Source organism: Giraffa tippelskirchi, chromosome 6, assembly GCF_054371585.1.
Source record: "Giraffa tippelskirchi isolate mGirTip1 chromosome 6, T2T-mGirTip1v1.2.pri, whole genome shotgun sequence".
NCBI classification, from domain to species: domain Eukaryota; kingdom Metazoa; phylum Chordata; class Mammalia; order Artiodactyla; family Giraffidae; genus Giraffa; species Giraffa tippelskirchi.
The window spans coordinates 115,475,403-115,502,148 of record NC_137280.1 but is presented as its reverse complement, the minus strand read 5'-3'; the positions used below and the strand labels follow the sequence as shown (position 1 = coordinate 115,502,148).

At 44.7% G+C, this 26,746-nt stretch overlaps 2 protein-coding genes and 1 pseudogene across 10 annotated transcripts in view; 2 read left to right on the top strand and 1 right to left on the bottom strand.

Moving 5' to 3' along the window:
• Window positions 1–25,736, bottom strand: part of NLRP3 (NLR family pyrin domain containing 3) — a 101,557-nt gene extending 75,821 nt beyond the window's left edge. For 2 of the 7 annotated variants that reach the window (XM_081502084.1, XM_081502085.1), the window contains exons 1-3: window positions 25,504–25,736; window positions 24,398–24,718; window positions 23,192–23,331 (exon numbers count right to left, since the gene is read on the bottom strand). The gene's annotated coding sequence lies outside the window, so the exon portion shown is untranslated. Of the gene's footprint in view, window positions 1–17,144; window positions 17,329–23,191; window positions 23,332–24,397; window positions 24,719–25,503 lie in introns of all 7 variants that reach the window. The other 5 variants (XM_081502090.1, XM_081502089.1, XM_081502087.1 and 2 more) reach the window with 5 other exon arrangements.
• LOC145510586 (nuclear transport factor 2 pseudogene) lies at window positions 14,874–15,257 on the top strand (annotated as a pseudogene).
• A 15-nt stretch (window positions 25,737–25,751) lies between the features above and the next one.
• Window positions 25,752–26,746, top strand: part of ZNF496 (zinc finger protein 496) — a 44,475-nt gene continuing 43,480 nt past the window's right edge. For 2 of the 3 annotated variants that reach the window (XM_081502121.1, XM_081502122.1), the window contains exons 1-2: window positions 25,780–26,001; window positions 26,165–26,390. The gene's annotated coding sequence lies outside the window, so the exon portion shown is untranslated. Of the gene's footprint in view, window positions 26,002–26,164; window positions 26,391–26,746 lie in introns of all 3 variants that reach the window. The other variant, XM_081502123.1, reaches the window with a different exon arrangement.

The window sequence follows — 26,746 nt, the reverse complement described above, 5'->3', positions numbered from 1 at the left end:
CCCCCATTCTCTTCTCTTCCAGTCTTTGGGTGGGCATGCCCTCACTCTTTGAGGATGGATTCTCCTGCTATCTTCTAAATAAAATAGAGCTGTAACACTGATTTGTCTAAGAGCTATAACGTGGTCTGTCCAAGACCCGAGAGCTGTAACGAGCGAGGGCTTTAATGTTCGGCGCTCCAAATCTTTGTTGTGACGAGACAGAACCGAGGAGCATACACTCGGCTGACATAACCAAGAGCCCCACATGGTGAAGCACTCACCGTAATGGGGCACCTCCCCCCTCCCCTCTTGCTTAGGGTGACCAAATGCCCTTCTGTTCATCCTTCATCAAAACCTTTTCACAAGAAAAGCTCTTGTGAACAGGCAGGAAAGCCTTTTTCAATTGTTTAGAAATAAAAAGATACTACAAATCATCCAGTCTAGTACTCTTCCTTTATAAAAGGATACACCGAGACTTAGAAAGATCAGCTTGCTCAAGGTTTAAAACATTCTCAAGCCTACAGGAGCAGTTCTCAAAAAAGAACCTCTAAAGACCCCTTTACACTCCCCAAAATAAGAACCCCAGGGAGCATTTATGGAAGGAGCGTATGTATTGGTATTTACTGTGCTGTGTGCTGTGCTTAGTTGCTCAGTCGTGTCTGACTCTTCGCAACTCCATGGACTGTAGCCCACCAGGCTCCTCTGTCCATGGGATTTCCCAGGCAAGAATACTGGAGTGGGTTGCCATGCCCTCCGCCAAGGGATCTTCCCAACCCAGGGATCGAACCCAGGTCTCCTACATTGCAGGTGGATTCTTTACCATCCGAGCCACCAGGGAAGCCTGGTATTTACTGTACCAGAAATTAAAACAGAGAAAAATGTGTTCAATAATCAGTAATTTATTGAAAATAGCAATAATAAACCTATGAATCTATATAAACTATTTTCATAAAAATGACTATTTCCTAAAACTAAAAAATATCTAGTGAGAGAAGTAACATTATTTTATGCTTTGCACATTTCATTGCTGTCTAATTTAGTAGAGAAGAGCTGAATTCTCAAATCCACTTCTGCATTCAGTCAGGTATATTATACATCATGTTACCTGCCCAAAATTCCACTGTACCCTTGTGTGAGTGAAAATAATAATGTCTCAACATTATTATGAGCATAGTTTTAACCTTGTATATCCTCTGAAAGGATGCCAGGGCTCCACAAGGATTCACTGACCACATTTTGAGAACTATAGGTGAACACCTGTAGTCAATGTCTCTCAAATCTCCATCTGCTATCTTTACATCCTAGGACACTGTTATAATTATGTTATCCTTTACCAATTAAAAAAAAGTCAAAATTTCTGTTAGAGCATTATAGAAAACTCTGAAGACTACATTAGGGATGTCAGGCTTGTAAAAAGTTGTATGAGTCACTTCAAAAGGTCAGTTTTCTCTTCAGGGAAACTGAACTAAAATTATGAAAGATATATGCAAATATTGCTGTGGGTGGTGAAAACAAGCAGTGGTTTCTAGCACTTGGCAATCCAGATAGGAGCTATTTTTTGGCACTGAACTGTTTTTCACTAGGAAGCTATATATGATACAACATAGGGTGAAAAACAGTCCTGCTGCCTTTAATTTAACGATAGTTAATGGCTTAAAGGAGAAGGCAATGGCACCCCACTCCAGTACTCTTGCCTGGAAAATCCCGTGGACGGAGGAGCCTGGTAGGCTACAGTCAGAGTCGGACACGACTGAGCGACTTCACTTTCACTTTTCCCTTTCACGCACTGGAGAAGGAAATGGCAACCCACTCCAGTATTCTTGCCTGGAGTATCCCAGGGACGGCAGAGCCTGGTGGGCTGCTGTCTGTGGGGACACGACTGAAACGACTTAGCACCTTAGCAATGGCTTAAGTCGTACAGTTTAGGACAATCAGTGAGTTTAGGATTTTTAAAGTCTTCATCCCATCATTGGGAAGACAACAAATGTTACTGCATGGAGGAAAGTTTCAGTCCTGAGACCTAGAGAATGAAGAAAAGGCTCTGCAAAGCCAGGCATCTGCCTGTCTCCTGCTTCTTCATAGCTCTCAGCTCTGCTTAGCTCTGCTTGGCCCCACACTCTCCTACCTATGCCCTCTGTTTCATGGCCCCACGAAAGGTATCCTTTTTTCCAGGTTTAATCCAGACACAGCCCCGAGTTCCAAGCACTGCGGAGCGGGAGGTTCCAAAGCACTGCATACACCCTCAGGGCAGCCAGACTCCCTGGACCTGGACAATGAGCTGAGGAGACAGAGGAGAGGAAATGCAGGGGCCAGAACTCTGCTGGAGGCAGGCCATGGGGGTGGCAGATCGACCCCAGGGCAGCCAGCAGCAGCAAGGCCAGGAACCCAGACATCCTAGAGTGTGAAATCAAGTGGGCCATAGAAAGCATCCCTAGGAATGAAGCCAGTTGAGGTGATGGAATTCTCACTGAGCTATTCCAAACCCTAAAAGATGATGCTGTTAAAGTGCTGCACCCAATATGTCAGCAAATTTGGAAAACTCAGCAGCGGCCACAGGACTGGAAAATGTCAGTTTTCATTCCAATCCCAAAGAAAGCAATGCCAAAGAGTGTTCCAACTAATGTACAATTGCACTCATTTTACATGCTAGCAAGATTACATTCAAAATCCTTCAAGCAAGGTTTCAGCAGTACATGAACCGAGAAATAGCAGATATACAAGCTGGATTTAGAAAAGGCAGAGGAACCAGAGATCAAATTGCCAACATATGCTGGATCACAGAAAAAGCAAGGGAATTCCAAAAAAAATGTACTTCTGCTTCACTGACTATGCTAAAGCCTTTGATTGTGTGCATCACAACCAACTGGAAAATTCTTAGAGATGGGAATACCAGACTACCTTACCTGTCAAACCTGTATGCAGGTCAAGAAGCAACAGTTAGAACTGGACGTAGAACAATAGACTGATTCCAAATTGGGAAAGGAGTACATCAAGGCTGTACACGTCACCCTGCTTATTTAATTTATATACAGAATACACCATGTGAAATGTCGGGCTGGATGACTCACAAACTAGAATCAAGATTGCCAGGAGAAAGCTAGAACTCTTTCTAACACCATACACAAAAATAAACTCCAAATGGATTAAAGACCTAAATGTAAGACCAGAAACTATAAAACTCTTAGAGGAAAACACAGGCAGCATACTCGCTGCTACATAAATCACAGCAAGATCTTCTATGACACACCTCCAAGGGTAATAGAAATAAAAACAGTAATAAATAAATGGGACCTAATTAAACTTAAAAGCTTTTGCACAACAAAGAAAGCCATAAGCAAGGTGAAAAGACAACCCTCAGAATGGGAGAAAATTACAGCAAATGAAACAACTGAGAAAGAATTAATCTCCAAAATATACAAACAGTTCATGCAGCTCAATACTAGGAAAACAAACAACCCAATCAAAAAGTGGGCAAATACCTAAACAGACACTTCTCCAAAGAAAACATAGAGAACAGACAGTTCTCCAAAGAAGTCATATAAATGGCTAGTAAACACATGAAGAGACTCTCAACATCACTCATTATTAGAGAAATGCAAATCAAATCCACGACGAGGTATCATCTCACACCAGTCAGAATGGCTGCCATCAAAAAGTCTATACAATAAATACTGGAGATGGTGTGGAGAAAAAGGAACCCTCTTATACTGTTAGTTGGAATGCAAACTGGTACAGCCACTATGGAGAACAGTGTGGAGATTCCTTAAAAAAATGGAATAGAATTGCCATATAATCCAGAAATCCCACTGCTAAGCATATACTCCAAGGAAACTAAAATTGAAAGAGACACATATACCCCAGTGTTCACTGCAGCAGTATTTACAATTGCTAGGACATGGAAGCAACCTAGATGTCCATCAGCAGATGAATGGATAAGGAAGTTGTAGCACATATACAAAATGGAATATTACTCAGCTATAAACGGAATGCATATTTGAGTCAGTTATAATGAAGTAAATGAACCTAGAGCCTATTATACGGAGTGAAGTAACTCAAAAAGAGAAATACAAATACTGTATATTAGCACATTATATGGAATTTAAAAAGATGGTACCAATGATCCTACTTGTAGGGCAGCAAAGGAGACATAGACATAAAGAACAGACTTTTGGACTCAATGGGAGAAGGATACGGTGGGATGATATGAGACAATAGCATTGAAACATACACATTACCATATGTAAAATAGATGACCAGTGAAAGATCTATGCATAAAGCAGAGCACCCAAAGCCAGTGCTCGGGGATAACTTAGATGGATAGAGTGGGGAGGGAGTTGGGAGGCAGGTTCAGGGATGGAGAACAGCAGAAACTAACACAACACTGTAAAGCAATTTTACTCCAATAAAAATTAGGAAAAAATGGATTAAAAAAAATAAGGAAATCCAGTCATTTGTGGCAACATGGATGGACCCTGAGGGCATTATACTAAGTGCAATAAGTGAGACAAAGAAAGGCAACACTGTATGTTATCACTTACACGTGAAATTTTTTTTAAAAGACAATCTCATCAAAACAGAGATCAAATTTGTGGTTACCAGAAGCTGGGGCTGGAAGAATTGGAGGAAAATGGTCAAAGGTACAAATTTCCAGTTATAAGATAAATAAGTACTGGGTATGTAATGTACAACACAATGACTATAGTTAACACTGTTATATGGCATATTTGAAAGTTGTTAAGAAAGTAAATCCTAAAATACGGTTTTCCTTTTTTATTTTTTTGACTATGAGATGATGAATGTTAAATAAACTTATTGTGACGATCATTTTTCAATATACCTAAGTCAAGTCATTTGGCTGTACACCTTAAATTTAAGTAGTTCTGTATGTCAATAATATCTCAATAAAAGTGAAAAAAAAAGAAATTGGTTAATATCATTCATCATTTTAATAGAACCAAAAAAGCAAAAACAATCACATGATCATCTCCAATAATGATATATTTAATAAAAAGGCTCATGATATATTTAATAAAATTCAATATCTTTAGGGAATTCCCTGGTAGTTTAGCAGCTAGGATTCTGTGCACTCATTGCCATGGCTCAGGTTCAATCCTTCGTGGTGGAACTGATATTCCACAAGCTGCACAACACAACCAAAAAAAAAAAAAATCAACATCTTTATTTTTTAAATACTTATCAATTACTGATTCTTAAATATTCTTTAAAATAATAATATAGTCATATGACCACTTATATAGTTCAGTTGAGTCGCTCAGTCGTGTCTGACTCTTTGCAACCCCATGGACTTCAGCCTGCCAGGCTTTCCTGTCCATTACCAACTCCCAGAGCTTGCTCAGACTCATGTCCATAGAGTCAGTGATGCCATCCAACCATCTCATCCTCTGTCATCCCCTTCTCCACCACCTTCAATCTTTCCCAGCATCAGAGTCTTTTCCAAGGAGTCATTCCTTCCCATCAGGTAGCCAAAGGATTGGAATTTCAGCTTCAACATCAGTCCTTCCAATGGACACTCAGGACTGATTTCCCTTAGGATGGACTGGTTGGATCTCGTTGCAGTCCAAGAACCCTCAAGAGTCTTCTCCAACACCACAGTTCAAAAACATCAGTTCTTCGGTGCTCAGCTTTCTTTATGATCCAACTCTCACATACAAACAGACTACTGGAAAAACTATAGCTTTGACTGGACGGACCTTTGTCACAAAGTAATGTCTCTGTTTTTTAATATGCTGTCATAGTGATCCAAGTCTATGCCCCGACCAGTAATGCTGAAGAAGCTGAAGTTGAATAGTTCTGTGAAGATCTATAAGACCTTCTAGAACTAACACCCAAAAAAGATGTCCTTTTCATTATAGGGAACTGGAATGCAAAAGTAGGAAGTCAAGAAATACCTGGAGTAACAGTCAAATTTGGCCTTGGAGTTCAGAATGAAACAGGGCAAAAGCTAACAGTTTTTCCAAGAGAACACACTGGACATAGCAAACACCCTCTTCCAACAACACAAGAGAAGACTCTACACACGGACATCACCAGATGGCCAATACTGAAATCAGATTGATTATATTCTTTGCAGCCAAAGATGGAGAAACCCTATACAATCAGCAAAAACAAGACTGGGAGCTGACTGTGGCTCAGATCATGAACTTCTTATTGCCAAATTCAGACTTAAATTGAAGAAAGTAGGGAAAACCACTAGACCATTCAGATATGACCTAAATCAAATTCCTTACACACAGTGGAAGTGACAAATAGATTCAAGGAATTAGATGTGATAGACAGAGTGCCTGAAGAACTATGGATGAAGGTTTGTGACATTGTACAGGAGGGAGGGATCAAGACCATCCTCAAGAAAAAGAAAAGCAAACAGGCCAAATGGTTGTCTGAGGAGGCCTTACAAATAGCTGTGAAAAGAAGAGAAGTGAAAGGCAAAGGAGAAAATGAAAGACATATCCATTTGAACCCAGAGTTCCAAAGAAAAACAAAGAGAGATAAGAAAGCCTTCCTCAGTGATCAATGCAAAGAAATAGAAGAAAACAATACAATGGGAAAGACTAGAGATCTCTCCAAGAAAATTAGAGATACCAAGGGAACATTTCATGCAAAGATGGGCACAATAAAGGACAGAAATGGTATGGACCTAACAGAAGCAGAGATATTATGAAAGGGAGGCAAGAATAAACAGAAGAACTATACAAAAAAGATCTTCACGAACCAGATAATCATGATGGTGCGATCATTCACCTAGAGCCAGACATCCTGGAATGTGAAGTCAAGAGGGCCTTAGGAAGCATCACTATGAACAAAGCTAGTGGAGGTGATGGAATTCCAGTTGAGCTATTTCAAATGCTAAAAGATAATGCTGTGAAAGTGCTGCACTCAATAGGCCAGCAAATTTGGAAAACTCAGCAGTGGCCACAGGACTGGAAAAGGTCAGTTTTCATTCCAATCCCAAAGAAAGGCAATGCCAAAGAATTCTCAAACTACTGCACAATTGCACTCATCTCCCATACTAGTAAAATAATACTCAAAATTCTACAAGCCAGGATGCAACAGTATGTGAACCGTGAACTTCCAGATGTTCAAGCTGGATTTAGAATAGGCAGAGGAACCAGAGATCAAATTGCCAACATCTGTTGGATCATTGAAAAAGCAAGAAAGTTCCAGAAAAACATCTACTTCTGCTTTATTGACTACACTAAAGCCTTTAACTGTGTCAGTTCAGTTCAGTTCAGTCACTCAGTCGTGTCTGACTCTTTGTGACCACATGAACCGCAGCACACCAGGCCTCCCTGTCCATCACCAACTCCCAGAGTTTACCCAGACTCATGTCCATTGAGTGGGTGATGCCATCCAACCATCTCATCTTCTGTCGTCCCCTTCTCCTCCTGCCTTCGATCTTTCCCAGCATCAGGGTCTTTTCCAATGAGTCAGCTCTTTGCATCAGGTAGCCAAAGTGTTGGAGTTTCAGCTTCAACATCACTCCTTCCAATGAACCCCCAGGACTGATCTTCTTTGGGATGGACTGGTTGGATCTCCTCGCAGTCCAAGGGACTCTCAAGAGTCTTCTCCAACACCACAGTTTAAAAGCATCAATTCTTCAGCGCTCAGCTTTCTTTAGAGGCCAACTCTCACATTCACACATGACTACTGGAAAAACCATAGCCTTGGCTAGATGGACCTTAGTTGACAAAGTAATGTCTCTGCTTTTCAATATGCTGTCTAGGTTGGTCATAACTTTCCTTCCAAGGAGTAAGCGTCTTTTAATTTCATGGCTGCAATCACCATCTACAGTGATTTTGACTGTGTGGATCACAATAAACTGTGGAAAATTCTTCAGGAGGTGAGAATACCAGACCACCTGACCTGCCTCTTGAGAAATCTGTATCAGGAAGCAACAGTTAGAACTGGACATGGAACAACAGACTGGTTCCAAATAGGGAAAGGAGTACGTCAAGGCTGTATATTGTCACCCTGCTTATTTAATTTACATGCAGAGTACATCATGAGAAACCCTGGACTGGATGAAGCACAAGCTGGAATCCAGATTGCTGGGAGAAATATCAATAACCTCAAATACGCAGATGACACCACCCTTATGGCAGAAGGTGAATAAGAACTGAAGAGCTTTCTGATGAAAGTGAAAGTGGAGAGTGAAAAAGTTGGCTTAAAGCTCAACATTCAGAAAACTAAGATCATGGCACCTGGTCCCATCATTTCATGGCAAATAGATGGGAAAACAGTGGAAACAGTGTCAGACTTTATTTTTCTGGGCTTCAAAGTCACTGCAGATGGTGATTGCAGCCATGAAAGTAAAAGACATTCGCTCCTTGGAGCAAAAGTTGTGACCAACCTAGACAGCATATTAAAAAACTGAGACATTACTTTGCCAACAAAGGTCCGTCTAGTCAAGGCTATGGTTTTTCCAGTAGTCATGTATGGATGTGCACGTTGTGAAGAGGGAATTCATAGAACCTGGACTCTATCTTAGGCCTGTTTATGCTGATCATGCTTGGTCACCTCTCTAATGGACTCTAAACTCTGTGCTTAGTGCCTATGGAAACAACAATAGAAGGATAAAACCCCCTCTGGACAGGGGAACCTTGAAGATCGTATCTAGGTTACTCATTGCCTAAGAGGAAACATACACTAATGACCCCTGTCTCTGGACAGGCCATAAATTTTTCTGTACCTATGGGAGTGCAACCGAGGGCTTATTGATAATTGGCCAATTGTTTAACTGTTTGAACACATAACACATAAATGATGAGATTACTGTGATTGTATTTACCCTTCCTTTGTTTATGTAAGTCTCAAGGAATTTGGGATGGTGAGTTCAGACACGTACACATGGGGTATAAAAGATTTTCACAAATGCTGGTCAGTGTTCTTGGCTAAGAGAACACTCTGCCTTGGGCCCACCAGTGTAATAAACTGCACTCCACTACCTGCATTGTCCTTCTAAGTGAGTTTGTTTCCCAAAACGCGTGGCTACAACAGTTGAACTACAAAGAAAGCTAAGTGCCAAAGAATTGATGCTTTTGAACTATGGTGCTGGAGAAGACTCTTGAGAGTCCCTTGGACTGCAAGGAGATCCAACCAGTCCATCCTAAAGGAGATCAGTCCTGAATATTCATTGGAAGGACTAATGCTGAAGCTGAAACTCCAATACTTTGGCCACCTGATGCAAAGATCTGACTCATTTAAAAAGACTCTGATGCTGGAAAGATTGAAGGCGGGAGGAAGGCAACAACAGAGAATGAGATGGTTGGATGGCGTCACCAACTCAATGGACATGGGTTTGAGTAAACTCTGGGAGTTGGTGATGGACAGGAAAGTCTGGGATGCTTCAGTCCAAGGGGTTGCAAAGAGTCGGACTCTACTGAGCGACTGAACTGAACTGAGGTTGGTCATAACTTTCCTTCCAAGGGGCAAGCATCTTTTAATTTCATAGCTGCAGTCACCACCTGCAGTGATCTTGGAGCACAAGAAAATAAAGTCTGTCACTGTTTCCACTGTTTCCCCATCTATTTGCCATGAAATGTAGGGACCGTATGCCATGATCTTCATTTTCTGAATGTTGAATTTTAGGTCAAATTTTCCACTCTCCTCTTTCACTTTCATCAAGAGGCTCTTTAGTTCTTCACTTTCTGCCATAAGGGTGGTGTCATCCGCATATTGATATTGGTATTTCTCCCTGAAATCTTGATTCCAAGTTGTGCTTCATCCAATCCCACACTTTGCATGATACACTGCATATAAGTTAAATAAGCAGGGTGACAATATACAGCCTTGACGTACTCGTCTCCCAATCTGGAACCAGTCAGTAGTTCCATGTCTGGTTCTAATTGTTGCTAATTAAGGGGAAAAAAAAAAAAAAAGAGGGAATTCCTTGGTGGTCCACAGGGAACTCTACACTGTCACTGCCAAGGGTGAACCAAACAAAAACAAATGAAAACAACAACAACAAAATGAGTCTATGGGGTAATGACTGAAAAACTTTTAGAGTGTATTCAAATCATCTAACACAGTCCTCAAACTTTACAGTGTTTCAGAAACTCACCTCAACTTAGGAAAAAGGAAGATTTTTTGGTTCCACCTTCCAGGAGTTCTATGACTATGGAAGCCTTACTTTCAGAGAAAACTCCAGGTAGTTTTGATGCAGGCAGGATTCCACTGGTCTTTGAGAAAAAACGATGGTCAGATGGTGCTAAATGCAGGTTGAAAAGACTCCTCACTTAGTGCTTGCCATTTGCAAGGTTTTGGAAGGAGCCAGAAATCAGGGTTTTCATTATACACACAATTGGAATTCAACACAGGTATTCCAAAGACTTCCCTTTAAGAACTCATGATAAGGACTTCCCTGGTGGTCCAGTGGTTAAGTATCTGCATTCCAGTGCAGGGGATGTGGGTTTGATCCCTAGTAAGATCCCATGTGCCCCAGGGCAACTAAGCCATTGCACCACAATGCCTGATCTCTCCTGCCACAGCTAAAACCAAATGTAGACAAATAAATATTGAAAAAAATTACTAATGATATGGTTACTGTCTCTCACACTTCTAAAATTGCAAGCCAAAGAAATACATTTAACCTTGTATTGAGTACATATGTATTTATGTATGTGTATGTAAATATGCGTGTATGTTCAAAATGGGTGCAAAATTCTGGGAACAATACTTACCCTGACATAGCCTCAAAGTTCTAAAAGTTAATGTAACAAAAAATGTCCTTTCATTTTCCTCCCTCTAGGTCCTGTTTCTCTTTGTTGTTCCCCATAAAGGGCCACTTCTCTTTTAAATGTATATTTGGGTCCCTTTCCAAATGCAAATTCCACCTCTTCTATAGTTATTTGGGGTAGATTTCAAAGCCTGTGCTTTCAAAGGTAGATTGTGTTTACTTTTGAGGACTTCCCAGACTGCAGTGTACATATTCAAACCAGCAGTATTTGGAAGGTGGGGGTGTCTCCTTTTGTTCTCTAAAAGAGCCCTTAAAATTGTGGAAGTGGGAACTGTAGTGAAGTCAACTAGTGGTTTCTTGATAATGGATACTCCCCTCATTCTTCCTTCTTGCAGATATTGAGAAAACAAAAGCCCTATTTCAGAAATACCTGAATCTATGAACCCATTTCCAAACTAGAGCAATGTGCTCTGACATTTCATCTCTACTAGTCTCTTCTATTTAAAAAAAAAAAAAAAAGTGAGTGTTGGCTCACTATGTTGATTAACCCATGCACAACTCACAGGGTGAAAATGCATCAGTCTAAGACCTGTTGGGAAAGGAGGATTTGCTGCAAGGTTCCGGGTTTAAAGGGTTTCCCAGGTTGTCCTAGTGATAAAGAATCTGCCTGCCAATGTAGGAGACACAAGAGGTTCCATCCTTTCTGTCCAGAAGCTCCCCTGGAGAAGAAAATGGCAACCCACTTTGGTATTCTTGCCTCAGAAATCCCATGGATGGAGGAGCCTTGCCAGCTACAGTCCATGGGGTCTCAAAAAGCCATACCGGACAGAACAATCCAGGTTAAAAGAGCTCCCTCTTTTCATTCTGAATGGCATTCAATAGGCAACTTGCATTCAATAGGCAACTTGCATTCAACAGGCAACTTGCAGATTTTTTTTTTTCCTTAAGCCAATAGAAAAGACCCTGATACTGGGAAAGATCAGAGTCAGGAGGAGAAGAGGACGACAGAGGATGAGATGGTTGGATGGCATCACCGACTCAAAGGGCATTAGTTTGAGCAAGCTTGGGGAGATGGTGAAGGGCAGGGAAGCTTGGTGTGCTGCAGTCCATGGGGTCCCAAAGACTCAGAACAACAGGAAAGGTGCAAAAGGTGCTATCAGAGAAGTCGCTGGAAGTGGAAAGAGAGGGAAGGCAGATTCACAAAACCTGGAGAGTAGCTGTAGTTTGAGAAATGGAAGCTCAGACTTGGGCGAGATTTTTCCCTGCAGCGATGGTTCTCAACTGTGAGACCAGTTTTTTGGTGAATGTGAGGAATCCCCGCAGGGACAGACCAGCAGCGGGTGCAAGAAACCCCGGGGAGTGCCACGCCTTTTGTTCTTGCTCATTCCTTCAATTTCTGTCATCAAATCCGAACAATAGAGAGGCATGAACCTGCTAGCTTCTTTTTTTCAGAAATTTCCCTAAAAAAATTACTTATATTTAAAATTTCTTTAAACAACCTTTCACCCTAGAAATGGGAAAACTGAAATTCTGATTAATTCTGATTTCAAATATCTGCACGGCATTTTTGGAATAGATACTGATCCCCGAGACCTCCCACAATTTCACCCTTACAACGGTGTTAGGGCCAACGCGAGATTTTCTTACAATGGAGTTGAAGTCACGGAACCAAAGTTGGTAACGGGTCATTACCTATTGTGGTGGGCAGCTCCTGGGTCTGGGCATCTGCAGGAGTCCAGCGCCAGGGGGTAGGCTGTTTAAAATATATTGCCCACCCTCAGAAATTCCTGAGCCAAGACAAAATGTACTTGGCTGGATGTGCACACCTCTGGACCCTCCCCTTCTTAGTCTGAAGTGACTGACCAAGAGGGCACAATTCTTGACTCTCCCTTATGGCCAGCCCATCCCTCCCTCGGCTAGTGGCCTTTGTAAGGCTCAACCACCCCTGCGTCGGAGAACTTGGCCCTGGCAGGGCAGGCCCCCAGAAACTCCCGGAGCCTGGTGGCGGGTTGGGGGGTGCCCACAGGTTGAAATAGGCTAGGAGAGACATAACTTTGAGGACAAAGGTCCATATAGTCAAAGCTATAGGCTTTCAGTTAGATGGATGTGAGAGTTGGACCATAAAGAAGAAGGCTGAGCATTGAAGAATTGCTTTAAAATTGTGGTGTTGGAGAAGATTCTTGAGAGTCCCTTGGACAGCAAGATCAAACCAGTCAATCCTAAAAGAAATCAACCTTGAATATTCACTGGAATACTGATGCTAAAGCTGAAGCTCCAATACTTTGGCCACCTGATTCGAAGAGCCAACTCATTGGTAAAGACCCTGATGCTGGGAAAGATTGAAGTCAGGAAGAGAAGGGGTCAATAGAGGATGAAATGATTGGATGGCATCACTACTTCAATGGACATGAGTTTGAGCAAATTCTGGGAGACAGTGAAGGACAGGGAAGCCTGGTATGCTGCAGTCCATGTGTTAGGGGAAGCACACTGACTGAAACTGCCCACCCTGGCCAGGCACCACAGTAACCATTTGCATGAGTTATATTTTAAGACAGGAGGTCCCAGTAAGGAACACGGAACTAACAAGCTGTCACCAATGGAAGAATTTGAAAAAGGTCTAAAGGAGACGCCCTGTGTCCTCAGTTCAGTTCAGTTCACTTGCTGAGTCGTGTCTGACTCTTTGCGACCCCATGGACTGCAGCATGCCAGGCTTCCTTGTCCATCACCAACTACCAGAACTTGCTCAAACTCATGCCCATTGAGTCGGTGATGCCATCCAACCATCTCATCCTCTGTCGTCACCTTCTCCTTCTGCCTTCAATCTTTCCCAGCATCTGGGTCTTTTCCAAGGAGTCAGTTCTTCCTATCAGGTGGCCAAAGGATTGGAGTTTCAGCTTCAGCATCAGTCCTTCCAATGAATATTCCGGACTGATTTCCTTTAGGATTCACTAGTTTGACCTCCTTGCAGTCCAATGGACTCTCAAGAGTCTTCTCCAACACCACAATTCAAAAGCATCAATTCTTTGGCACTCGGCTTTCTTTATGGCCCAACTCTCACACCCATACATGACTACTGGAAAAACCATAGCTTTGACTAGGTGGACCTTTGTCAGCAAAGTAATATCTCTGCTTTTTAATATGCTGTCCTGGTTGGTCATAGCTTTTCTTCCAAGGAGCAAGCATCTTTTAATATCATGGCTGCAGTCACCATATGCAGTGATTTTGGAACCCAAAAAAATAAAATCTGTCATTGTTTCCATTGTTTCCCCATCTATTTGTCATGAAGTGATGGGACTGGATGTCATGATCATTTTTTGAATGCTGAGTTTTAAGCCAGCTTTTTCACTCTCCTCTTTCACTTTCATCAAGAAGCTCTTTAGTTCTTCACTTTCTGCCATAAGGGTGGTGTCATCTGCGCATCTGAGGTTATTGATGTTTCTCCCCATGTCCTACTACCTCCTAGGATCCTCACTGGTATCCATTTTGGTTGAGTAATGCTTGACCCACCAGGAAGGACCCTGAGTCAGAGTGATTCGCCAGAGAAAACCTGGAAACTAATCCTATCACCACATAACCCAAGACTGTGAGCCACATGGCACAGCAGTTCTCCTGGGTTCTTTTACCCTACTCCTCTTTGCATGGGCACCTCTTCTTAATAATGTCTTTTGCTTTGTCAGCTTATGTGACAATTTATTTCTCAGACAATTCATTTCTGAGTGTTAGACAAGAGCCCACTCTTGGGCCCTGGAAAAGGGGCTCCCCTTCCTTCAACACATGGGGTCTCAAAGAGTCAGACATGACTTAGCAACTGAACAAAAACAAGGAGGAATTATGAAAGGTGGGAGGGTCCAGTGGAGACAGAAGAGAAGGCCAAGGGCGTGGAGTGTCCAGCCTCTAGCAACCAGAAGGCTCTGTTATAACACACCAGGCAGCAGTCCCGGTAAAGAGTCCCAGAAATCAGAGGTCAGATGAACTTGTTGAGTCCCTGGAAATTCCTTAAATACCCTGTTAACTTTTCCAGGCTTTGTTTTCAACTCAGTTAAGAAGTTTGATGCTGGATAACTTCTGAGGATTTATCAGGGTGTTAACTCTGCACTAGTAGAATAAGTAAATTTTAAAACAAAACAGGCAGACCAAGTTGGGTTGCTGCCACCATTGTGCCAGCTCCTTGGGTCTCAATGAGGCTGGGTGATGCTCCAGAATGGGAGACAAGCCAGTTTGGAAGCAGATTGGCTCCAGCTTCATTCAACATTACTCCCAGTTATTCGATAATGACAGAATCCAATTAAGAGCAGTTTATTTCAACATCTCATGCTTCACATGGGAAGGACAGCAATTCCAAGGGAAAGCTGCCATTGTGGAGAAGTTGCCTAGCTTCCATTCCAGAAAACCCAGCACAGCATCACGGCTCAGGACCATCAGCCCATGCCGGATAGCTGCATCATCAGCACAGTTGTGGGTGAGCTCAAGGCCAATGAAGACCCCCATCATGCGGTTCCACTAGATGTTCCTATTAAAGAGCATCAAGGCTGCTTGGATTTGTACCAATGACACGTTCAAGATTGCCCTGCACAACTGGGGCTGAACCCCTCCCAGCCAGACATTCATGCTATTTCCTCCTTCTTCCTCTTCCTCTTACTATTCAACTATTCACATTCCTCCAGATGCTCCTAATATCATCAACAAATAAGCAGGGCCACGGTGGGAATGGGTGCAGCGTGCTGCTCTACTGTTTTGCATGATGTTTGGATCCTAGACTAGCTGCATCTGATAGAAGTTTGTGTTGTACCAGCGTATACCTTGGAATGACTTAAGTAATGCAAAAGGTTGTCTTTTTTTTTGAAAATCTGCTGACAAGTTGCTTTAGTAACCCATAAAAGTGAAGGAGAAAGCCTCATTACCCAGATACTGATTTGTTCAGATGTTTCAATGCCTCATGATACAATAAAACCATAAATATTTTCCTAACAACAACAACAAAAAGAACAAGCAATTAGATCAAGTAATTGTGAAGATAAAAGCAGATTTTTTTTTAAGTGAGGCTAAGAATACATGTAGATGATAACCTTTCAACTAGACTAAATAATGTAAAGAAAGAAAATAAGAATACAAAGTAACATTTAAACTATCTGTTTCTGGCATGGGAGACCTGGATCATTCAGGCCACAGAGGAAGACAGCTATGTTTGCATCAAGTTGGTTATAAACAGTACATATGTCTCATTTGTTAAGTCCCAGTAGCCTCCCCTCTGACACAGCTGGGGAGTCTCCAAGAAGGCTACCAGCATGAGCCAGACCCAGGGCCCACCTTACAATTCAGAATTCTGGCTATTACTATTTGTGATGAGGTTTAGGAGCCAGACTTTTATTCCCAAAGCCCACAACACAGGCTTTAGGATGCTATTTCTCAGCAAGTTACTACAAGATGAGAGGTTTTGGTTCCCAGACTTTCTACAGTTCTAGGAGAGAATTTTTACCTGACAATGCCTTTCCACAACCCAATGGTGACTGAGACATACAAAGTGACTGGATTCAATCACAGCTGACAGCAGCTGACTTTCTGGCCTTCAACTCCCATATTCACTAACAACTGTCTGTTCTCTTGTCAAGTCAGTAAGCCAGCAGCCCACATATCTCTCTCCTGGGTTTCCCCAAAATACTTAACTGAACTCTGGTACACATCACAGTTCCCTTGGCCTAAAGAGAACCCTTCATTAACACTCCACTGTGTTAAAAGACCCATAAGAGCCTATAATAGTATTAAAGAAAAATTATTCATGACACTATTTAAAGCACAATAAGGCAGTCTTTATTCAGGAAACTACTAGGATAGGTGTACAGACCACCAAAATGGGATTTTGCAATGGAGAGAGTGATTGGGCTCAACTCCAAATGCAAAAAGGAAAGGTGCAAATTCACAGCCAAGGAACAAGGTCAGTGGACAGAATATTACCAAGGGAAAACCTTAGGAATAAAGGGGCATTCAAGATAAAGCAACCTGACCTAAAGGGATTCTTGCTGAAGGCAGGCCATGGTGATCAGATATCACCTGAGGTATGGTGGGGAGGATGAGCAACCTGATCAGAGATTTCAAGGGTAATCAGAAATCTTGAGGGTGGGGGCTTCTGATTAAACTGACTGAGCAGGATTCCTCCTAAAGTTGGACAATGTAGAGCAAGAATGGAGGCCTTAAAGTCAGGTCTAGTTGGAAAAATGCTCAGGGAAACCTGGGTAGAGTTTGGCTGAAGAGAGAATCTGCCAACAGTCCAGCCTTTTTTCTGCAGAATAGAATAGAGCAGAAATTATCAGCATGAATCATGATTTGTGTGTCTTTGGGCTGCAGGCAAAAAAATCATGAGAAATACTAGCTTACAGATTGAAATCCAAATTCATTAGCCTCTCACCTCATCTGCAGGTTAGTCACACAATTCCCTCCAAATAACAAGTATTTTGCATAATGGTCATTCACTCACTTATTTCATCTTCATGTTGTGCCAATGAGGTTTTCCCATCTTCCAGAAGAAGCTCCATTTGCTCACCCTTGAGCCAGGCTGCTCTGAGTTGACACCCAGTAAATGCTAAATTGAATTAACTCAGAGGAGAGTGATAAGGACAGCATATGTGCTGGCAATTATCTCAGTATTCCGAGGAGATGACCTTAACAAAAACAACCAGAATTCAAAAGAGAAGATGAATGGGGGACTCTGCCAGTTTTAACCAGTTAGGTAGGTCAGCAAAGAAAAGCTGATAACTTTCAAGTTTCAATATGGGGTCTCAAATTTATCTACAAGAGACTATGAGCAAGGCTGGAAATAATCAGAAACAAGCAGAAGTAGGACTGTGACAAGTATTCTAATATTATAGCCCAAATTAGTGGGTGTGTGAGGGTGGGTGGGTCAAGGTTAATATTTATTTTATTTGGCTGCACAAGGTCTTCATTGCAGCATGCAGGATCTAATGCAGGGATCAAACCCAGACCCCTTGCATTGGGAACATGGGCCACCAGGGAAATACCCAGGCTTGTGTTAATTTCTTAGGGCTGCCATAACAAATTGCACAGACTGGGTAACCTGAAACAACAGGAATTTCTTCTCTCACAGTTCTGGAGGCCAGAATGTGAAATCAAGGCATGGCAGGACCACGCTATAGGGAAGAATCATTCCTTGCTTTCTCTTTGTGTCTGGTGATTACCAGCAACCCCTGGCATTCCTGGCCTTGTAGACACACCACACTCATCTCTGGCTTCATGGTCACATGGCCTTCATCCTGGTGTCTATCTTCACATGACCTACTCATAAGGAACCCATCATTGGATTTCAAGCTGACTCTAATTCAGCATGACCTTGTCATAACTTGTTTACAACTGCAAAGATCCTATTTCCAAATAAGGCTACTTCCACAGTAATAAGAGATTAAGATTCAAGTATATCATGTTGTGGGATAAATTTCAACCCATTACAGGACTCTCACTGCCATCCCTATCTGCATGTGAAATAAACTGAGCTTGAGGGAATGGGGCTGAAGGGAGACTGGCAAAATTAGAAGGGTCGGTAGCTAGCGAGTGTCAGGAAATTCCTGAAATAGATCATGCTATGTTTAAAAGATTTAGTGAAAGCACTCAGAGTGTCTGAGGAATACACACTCAGAATTCAGAATTCTCTATATCTGGAGCAAAAATACATAGTGACTACCATCCAGGTGTTCAGTAGCAGAAACGCAAACTGAGATGCACCATAATTACAGGTGTTGAACACTAAGAAGTTTAAAAGTTCATGTACAGGTAACTGAGGAGGAAAGGGGGACTACGATGTGTAAGTACCTCCTAAGCATCCCTGGCTCTGTGCTGGGGTGGGTGCGTGTGTGCTAAGTCACTCAGTCATGTCTGACTCTTTGCAAAACTATGAACTGTAGCGCGCCAGGCTCCTCTGTCCATGAGATTCTCCAGGCAAGAGTACTGGAGTGGGTTACCATGCCCTCCTCCAGGGGATCTTCCCCACCCAGGGATCGAACCCACATCTCCTGCAAATCCTGCACTGCAGGTGGATTTCTTTACCACTGAGCCCCCGGAGAAGCCCCTGTTGCTGGAGTACTTATGCAAAAAATTTTGTTTGATCCATGTGACCCAGGTATTGTATCATCATATATGAGTGGAGAAACTTATCTACTGCCTCCCAGCATCTAAGCAGCCTGCAGAGCAAGGGAACAGAAGTAAGATTTCCCTGTTCCTGAGACTGACTGAGAAAAAATACCTAAGATATAGGTACTCCATGGTTATATGACTTAAACCACACTTGAGTAGGAAGGCTAGATAGAGATGGAGGGGCCAGCATGGGTTCTGTGCTCTGAGATGGAATCAGGACACGCCTCAGAGTGTGGGATCCAGCATGTAGTGAACACTTCTGTCCTACAGGACAGACTCCAAGCTCTTCATGTGGCTCTTAGGGTTCCAGCTTCCTGGGATTCCAGTGTGCATGAAGTGATAAAATGCAGATGGTAAGCCTAGCATATGCCGAACATATTGTGCATGACATCTGCCTTCCCCACCCCGACCCCCACACATCTGGGATCCTTGACCAGTGTTCTCTCCCTGAGCTTCAGCTTCCTGAAATTCCAGGATCCTGGGATTTGCTTCACTTAAGGAACAGACAGAATGAAGGGGAACATTCAAAGAACTGCAATGAAAAAAAAAAAACCCAAAAACCAAAGAACTGCAATGACCAGAGTTGATTCCCTCCAGAAAGAGTCAAAGACTATCCAGGAGCAAAACTGAAAATCAGAGTGGATAGAGAAAACAGGCAGGAGGACTTCCCTCATGATACAGCGGTTCAGAATCCGCTTGCCAGTGCAGAAGACACAAGTTCAATCCCCGCTCTGGGAAGATTCCACCTGCCTCAAGACAACCAAGCCCGAGGGTGAGCTCTAGAGCCTACGAGCCACAACTACTGAAGCTTGCTTGTCCAGAACCCATGCTCTGCAAGGCACAAAGCCATTGCAATGAGAAGCCTGCGTACAGCAACTAAAGAGTAGCCCTCGCTCGCTGCAACTAGAGAAAGCTTGTCCACAGTAGTGAAGACTGAGCACAGCCAAAATAAATAAAAGTTTTTAAAAAGAACAGGCACGAAAGACAGACACAGTAAAGCATTTATGTGTTCACCGGAAACATGGTTTTCCTCGGGTTTTGCTGCAACTGTGAAGTACCACAATGCACCCATCTTGGAGTGACTCTTATTTTCTTACCACGCACACCCCAGATCTGCTTGCTACACTCATCTGTGACTACTCCATGAAGTCACCCTCACCTCCTGACAACTCATGATCCTTAGTTGATCCCACCTGTCCTGAGCCCACCTCTAAAGAGCAGCCAAAGCACAAGTGACCACTACTTCCCTAACACCCTCCTCCTTCTCCTCCATCCTTGGCACCTTTTTCCAGTGGACAACTGGGTTATTTTAGGTGCTTTCATTGGAGCCCTTGAATAGTTGGTTATGTTGGTCTTTGTGTAGTTCTCAAAGTCTTTTTGACTTTGGCAAAAGGAACAAAACAAAACAAAACATAAAAACAAAAATAGATGAGCAGCCTTCATGTGACAGCTGGGAGGCCTGTATTGCAAGAAAATTAATCAAGCCAAATTTTTTCATTCAGTGGATTCTCAGAGCCCTTTGTATCAGCCATAACCTCTGCTGGATATTGGGGTACCAGGTCAGAACCCTATTGTCCTTGCTTCCCAGAAGTCTATGAATAAGTCACAGTAATATTCAGCACTGTTATTCTTAGGACTGCTATAGTTTGTTGAGCATCTACTCTGCCCAGAACCATGCTTACTCCTTTACAACAGAGCTTCTCAAACTGCAAAGAGCTGGACTTCCCTGGTGGAAGTGGAAGTGGAGCTTCTACTGCAGGGGGCATGGGTTCGATCCCTGGTCAGGGAACTAAGATCCCACATGCCATCCAACTCAACCAAAAAATAAAACAAAACAAACTGCAAATAACTAGAAAGTCTAGTCCTAGTATTTGGTTAACAATTCAGACTGTGTTTGGGACCCCAGCGTTCTATTTCTAATGAGCTGCCAGGGAAGCCACATGTGGCTGGTCCAGGAATCAGACAACAAGGTGGCACATCTTATACACCTGAGTTTGTCATTCATTCACAAGTATATCCTGTGGAATGATGACCTTCTCCCCAGGGGAAGATGTAATTGCTGCCCTTCTGTTTGTAGATACGGCATTTTTAGGAAAGCTATACGTGGTACTTTATGGTGCAAAGTTCACTTTCCATGTTTGCTATAATCTATGGTTTCCTTTGCTACAGTCCATTCACCTTTCCACTCTGCAAGGTGAGTGTGTCAAGGGTGTGTGTGTGTGGTGTGTGTAAACCTCAGTCTTTACTCTTTTTTGTTTTAATCTTTTGGCGGTGCCTCACAGCATGTGTGATCTTGGTTCCCCAACCAGGGAGCGAACTCATGCCCCCTACATTGTTAAAATTCTGCGCTGTCTTAACAACTGGACCACTAGGGAATTCCCTTGGTCTTTACTCTTAGAGACTGAGTGAAGCCCATCCATTTATGGGGAATAATCTGTTTTATGAAAAGTCTACTAATTTAAATGTTAATCTCATCCAAAAAGTATCTTCACAGCAAATTTGAGACTTCTGTGTGATCAAATAACTGGGCACTAAGACCTTGCCAAATCGATGCATAAAATAAACCATCACATCCTGCTTCTTCTTTTGCTGAAGTGTCTGTGTGTTCAGAAGTCCACCATGGACTTCCACTCACTTGCTCCCTGTTAGGTTCAGGGTCCAGAGACCATCTTGCCTCTTCTTCTCCCTTCTCTGCTCCTCCTGGCTCCTGCCCAGCCCCTCCTTCCTTTAAGCCACACACTGTAATTCTCCCATCTTTAAGATGGGACCCATTCTCCCTCAGCTACTGCCACTTTTTTCTACCCAACTGTCTCCACTCCCTCACCTCCTTTCTCTCTCCAAACTACCCCCTCCCAGCAGCTCTACCACCTCTGTTCTGCTCAGGGGGCCTCTATACCAAATACTATGGGTCAATGCTCTTATCAGTGGTTTTTCCTCATTTCATTTGATCTTGCAGCAGCACTTATCCTCATTGACTATCCCTCTTTCTTGAAAACATCTTTGCCTGCCTGGGATTCCAAGGCTCAGCACTGCTCAGATTTCTCTCCACCTCATAGTGGCTGCTCCTTCTCCTCCCCCTTCCTACTTCCCCCTTTCCTCTTTTTCCCCTCTGGATCTCTCTCCTCTCTTTCTAGTCTCCAAAGCTAGTGTGGCCCATTCAACTCCTCCAAGACAGCTCCTCTACCCATGCTAGTCTATCCTAGGATCTCAACTCCTATTGCATGCTGTGACAACAGATTTCCACCTCTAGCCTTGGCTTTCTCCCAGAACCATCATAGCTATTTGTCTTGAGCATTTCAGAGCTAGCAAGTCCAAAACTCATCTTTGTCTCCCAACCCCTCCCCAGAAACTGTTTTGCAGTTTCCTAGGCAGACTCTCCAATCACCCAACTGGGGCCAAAAACTACACATGTTTCTCACCCATTTAACATCCAGTAGCACACCATGGAGGAAACCGCTACTGCTCACCAGCCTCACCTCCACCAGCTGACTCTGGAATGAGCTATGTCCTGCTTGCATTTCTGTGGCTGCTTCAAAAATAGCCTCTGCCTCCTCCATCTAGATCCAATCTGTTCTGCACAGTGATAATGATAAAAATAAAGTCCCATCAAGCCATTCCCTCACTTGAAAATTTCTAAGTGTAAAATCCACGGTCACTCCATTCCAGTCTCCCCTTTCTCTAGCCACGGGACAAGCCTCCTGCTTTATGGCCTTTGCATATGCTGGTCCTCTGCTGGAATGATTTTCTTGCACACTTCTGTTCAATTTGCCCTCCACCTGCTCTCTGCTCATATGTTACCTTATGAAGGTCCTACCCAACCACACTAGCAGGTTCCTTCTTACCCTGTTTTATTTCTTCATGCCATCTATCATCTGATTCCTCTTCTAGCTCCTAAAAGCCAGGATCGTCTATCCACTATGATCTCCCCAAGGTTGACAAAATTGGTGGCACACAGCAAGCACTTTATAAAAATACATACAATCAGCAACATAACAGAAACCAAATGAAACATTACTTGTGAGATGGCTCAACGGTCCTTGAGTAGCATTTATATTCAGGGTTCTCTTTCTGTTGCTTTACTTGTGGTATCTGTCATAATCCCATTTGATGTCAAAGAAAGTACCTTCCCCCGGTCTCCAGTTGCCTCCCCACTTCCACCCCAAGCTGACACACCATGGTCCTCACTCACTAACTGCCTCCCTGTGCTTCTACACGTTTAGGGCCTTTGCTGTCATGGTGGCCTCCACTCGGGACCCGGTTTTCACCCATGCTTGGGTTTGATCAACTCCCTCATCTCAGATGTTACCATCACAATGGAACCTGCCCTGACCTCTTTCTTAATACTGTGACCATCCCCAGCTCATCCCCAGCATCCATTACCTGATGTTGCTCAACATTCTTCTTCCTCTGCAGCGCGGATCAAATGTAGCAGATCATGTTATTGATTTTGTCCTGCCCTTCTCACCGATCCCCTCAGCCAACTGTGTTCCCAGATGCACCTTGAGAACCTGGAATAGAATCTAGCAGCATGAATGCCTGGTGAGTACTCAGTACACATTTGTCAAATAACTGGATGGCCCCACACATTCAGTAAGGTAGACAGCATTATCCATTTTTTTTTGGGTGAGGAAACTGAAGCACAGAAAGGTTAAGTATAGCCAATATCATCTGGTTAGGAATTAGGTTTTAATCCAGGTGCTCTCACTCATAACCACTGTCACTGAGCAAAATGCAGTAAAGAAACATAAAGCTTCGAAGAGATAGTTCACAAAGAGGTGTCAGTTCAGGGGAAGGAACTGGGCAGTGAGGACTGATCTGATGCTGTGAGTTAGGGATTTCTAGGCTCTGAATTTACCTGCTTTAGAACTGCAGTGGACAGAACTATGAGCTCAGATTACTAACACTCAACAGGTAGTTCCCTCACCCAGTCACAGCGCTGGGAACTCAGGCATACAGGATCTGGACTTTTAGAGCAGGCTGCAATATTTGCCAAAGCACCTTAGTCTGACCCGCTTTGGCTAATCCTTGGTTCCTCCCCTGCCTCTCCTCCAAGCCATGGTGCCTGGCTGGTGCTCCCGAGAAAGGGGTGCACATGAGTCCTGTTGATTCCAGTTAAATCTGAAGGGGTAGTTTCCACTGGTATCTGCAGGTTCCAGGGAGATGGGAGACCCTGCCTGCACTTGGCTGTCATTTGTTCACAATGACACTGTGAACTGTTGTCACTGTTGTGAACCTGGCTGTCACTGTTCACAAAAATGAATTTTACTCCTTTGTTTTATCTCCTGCAAAAGTCACAGAATCCAAGCATTCAGCAAACGGTGGCTCCCTGTTAACTCCCTTACTCAGGAATGATTATTTGTTATTTAGAGGAAGAAACAAAAGGCTCCCAAGTCCAAGTCCTTGGAATGAGGAAAGCAATGCCAAGAAATCCAGTTCCAGAACCCCCTGGTGGTCCAGTGGTTTAGATTCTGTGCTTCCAATTCAGGGGGTGCAGGTTCCACCCTCGGTTGGGGAACTAAGACCCCCACATGCCATGCAGCACCACCAAAAAATAAATAAATAAATCCAGTTTCATGGTCCACCCACCTCTTTCACATCTGCTCAACCAGGCCACTTCCTTTCTTTAGGGGAACTTGTTTTGCTTGATCTGACCGGACATCAGTTATCTGCAGTAGTGTATCCTCTCTAGTCTCTGTCTGCATGCTCAATCATGGCAAGAATACTGGAGTGGGTGCCATTTCCTCCTCCAGGGGATCTTCCAGACCCAGGGATCCAATCCGCATATGCAGTGGCTCCTGCATTGGCAGGCGGATTCTTTACCAGTTCTTTACCACTGAGCCACCTGGGAAGCCCATCCTCTTTAGCAGATGGAGACATTTCTTTGCCTTCTTCTATAGGAAAGTTCAACTTCAGTGCCCAGTGATGAAAAAAAGAGAAGTGTTGGTGTCAATCAGCCCTGCTCAGGACCCCCAGACATGCTTTCTCCCAAGCTCCAGAACCTGGAAGATTAAGGATGGTTCCAGGAAGACGTCTCTGTCTTCGAGCTACATGTTCAGCATAGTGTAGTGACAAGGAGCCCTGTCTAGACGTCCAGAGGCCCTAATTCTTCCCGGCCCTCGCTGCGACTCGACTTCAAGTCAAAGTCCATTAGCCCGTTCCCCTGACTCAGTGTGAACAGCTAGCTACACTCTACACTTAAGGGAGCAATAAGCACCCCGATCACCCACTGGGGGCCAAGACGGACAGAAGTCCCTCTGGGCCCTCCTCCCCAGGGTTGTCCTGATGCTCAGAAGGGACGTGTAACGAGTAGCTACACGAGTAGTAGTGAAACTCCGCAAACCCTCCGAAAGCCAGGGCTGACACCTTGGGCATCCGATAAAGGATAGAGGGGAGAAGAGGTGAGTCTTCTCTCCCGAGCCTTCCTCGCCTCTCCAGCGGCCGCGGGCCGAGCGTAGAGTAAGGGTTTTGACTGGAAGGAGGCTGGGCCTGCGGGCGTGAGATGGGACGTCGGGGTGCCCCACACGGATTCTGAAACGTAACGGCCCGCGATGCGCCGCAGCCTTCTTCCTCCGCTCCCCCTCCCAACTCCAGCATTCAGCCTCGGCCCCCGGATCGGCCCTTCTGGGAGTAAACAAGCCCCTTGTACGAGTCCGAAGGGGGAGAACAGAAAAGAGAGAAGCCCCGAGACCAACCTTCCCATACCGGCGGCCGCCCACAGCAGGGCGCACCCGCGCGAGCCCTCCCGCTGGCCCGGTTCTCTGCCCCGCCGCTCCGCCACCCTCCTCCAGGCGCGGTCCCCGTTGCGCTTTCGAGGCCCCTGCCTCCCGCCCCGCCTCGACGCGCGCCCCCGGCGCAAGCCCGCGGGGAGGCCCGGCAGAGGCGGCGTGGCGGACCCACAAAGCCCCCGGCCAGACGCCGAGGCCCGGGCGCGCGCGAAGCGGGGCGTGGCAGGGCGGGGCGCGCCGGCCGGGCCGGGCCGGGGGTGTCGAATGTCACCCCTAGCGCACACCTCGGCCGGGGGGCGGAGGAGAGAACCACTGAGATGCGGAGACCTCCCCGGTCCTAGAGCGGAGCAGGAAGTGTCCCAGGGGAGGGAGCCGGAGGGCTTCGGCCTTTCCTTTCCTCAGCGTCCGGCGGGCTCCGGAGGCGGTCAGGCCTGTACGGCCCGCCAACTGGGACTCGGCGAGGAGGTGAGTGCGGCCCGGGTGGCCCCGGCTTCTGCGGCCCGCGCACGCGACTGCGCGCTCCTCGGTCCCCTGGCTGCCAGCCCCGCGCGCTCCGGCCTCCCTCCCTTCCCAGAGCTGAGCGCTGAATCTCTGGGCAGGGGGATGAGACAACACAAATGTTTTTCAGGCGCCTGCATTTGATCCCACTTCTTCCTTCTTAAGCGGAGCCGTGGTTTTCTGGATGAGCAGGAGACGGGGTCTTGGCTAGCCAGGGACAGAGTAGCCCTCGCAGAGAACCCGCCTCAGGAAGGACACCCGGGAGACCGGGCTGGAAGGATGAGGAGCTGCCGCCGTAGACTTCCGCCGCAGGAGGGCTTTGAGGTAGACGCTGAGAAGGAGTTCCATGCTGTAAGGTGAGGAGCCGGGAGCTGGCTAGAGTGGAGGTGGGTGTGGGTGTATAGGGAGGGAAAAGAGAGAGAGATCTGGATCAAAGGAAAGCTTGCCCCTTTCCCTTGTATACGGTATGCTCATCCCTTTCCCTTTCAGCTCAGCCGGCCCCGTTCCTCCCCTTAGAGCTGCGTTTAAGTACGCCCCGCCCCCTGTTGGATCCTCTTGTATTAATCAACGTTAATTCATTCATCACTCATCATTTCTGAGCTTCCTACGTGCCGGTGCCAGGGTGACAGGAACACGGCTCTCTGGTTAGGGATGATGGGCTAAGCCCAGAGCCAAATGCCCTAGAGTACTGAGGGTGAGTGCAGACCTGAGG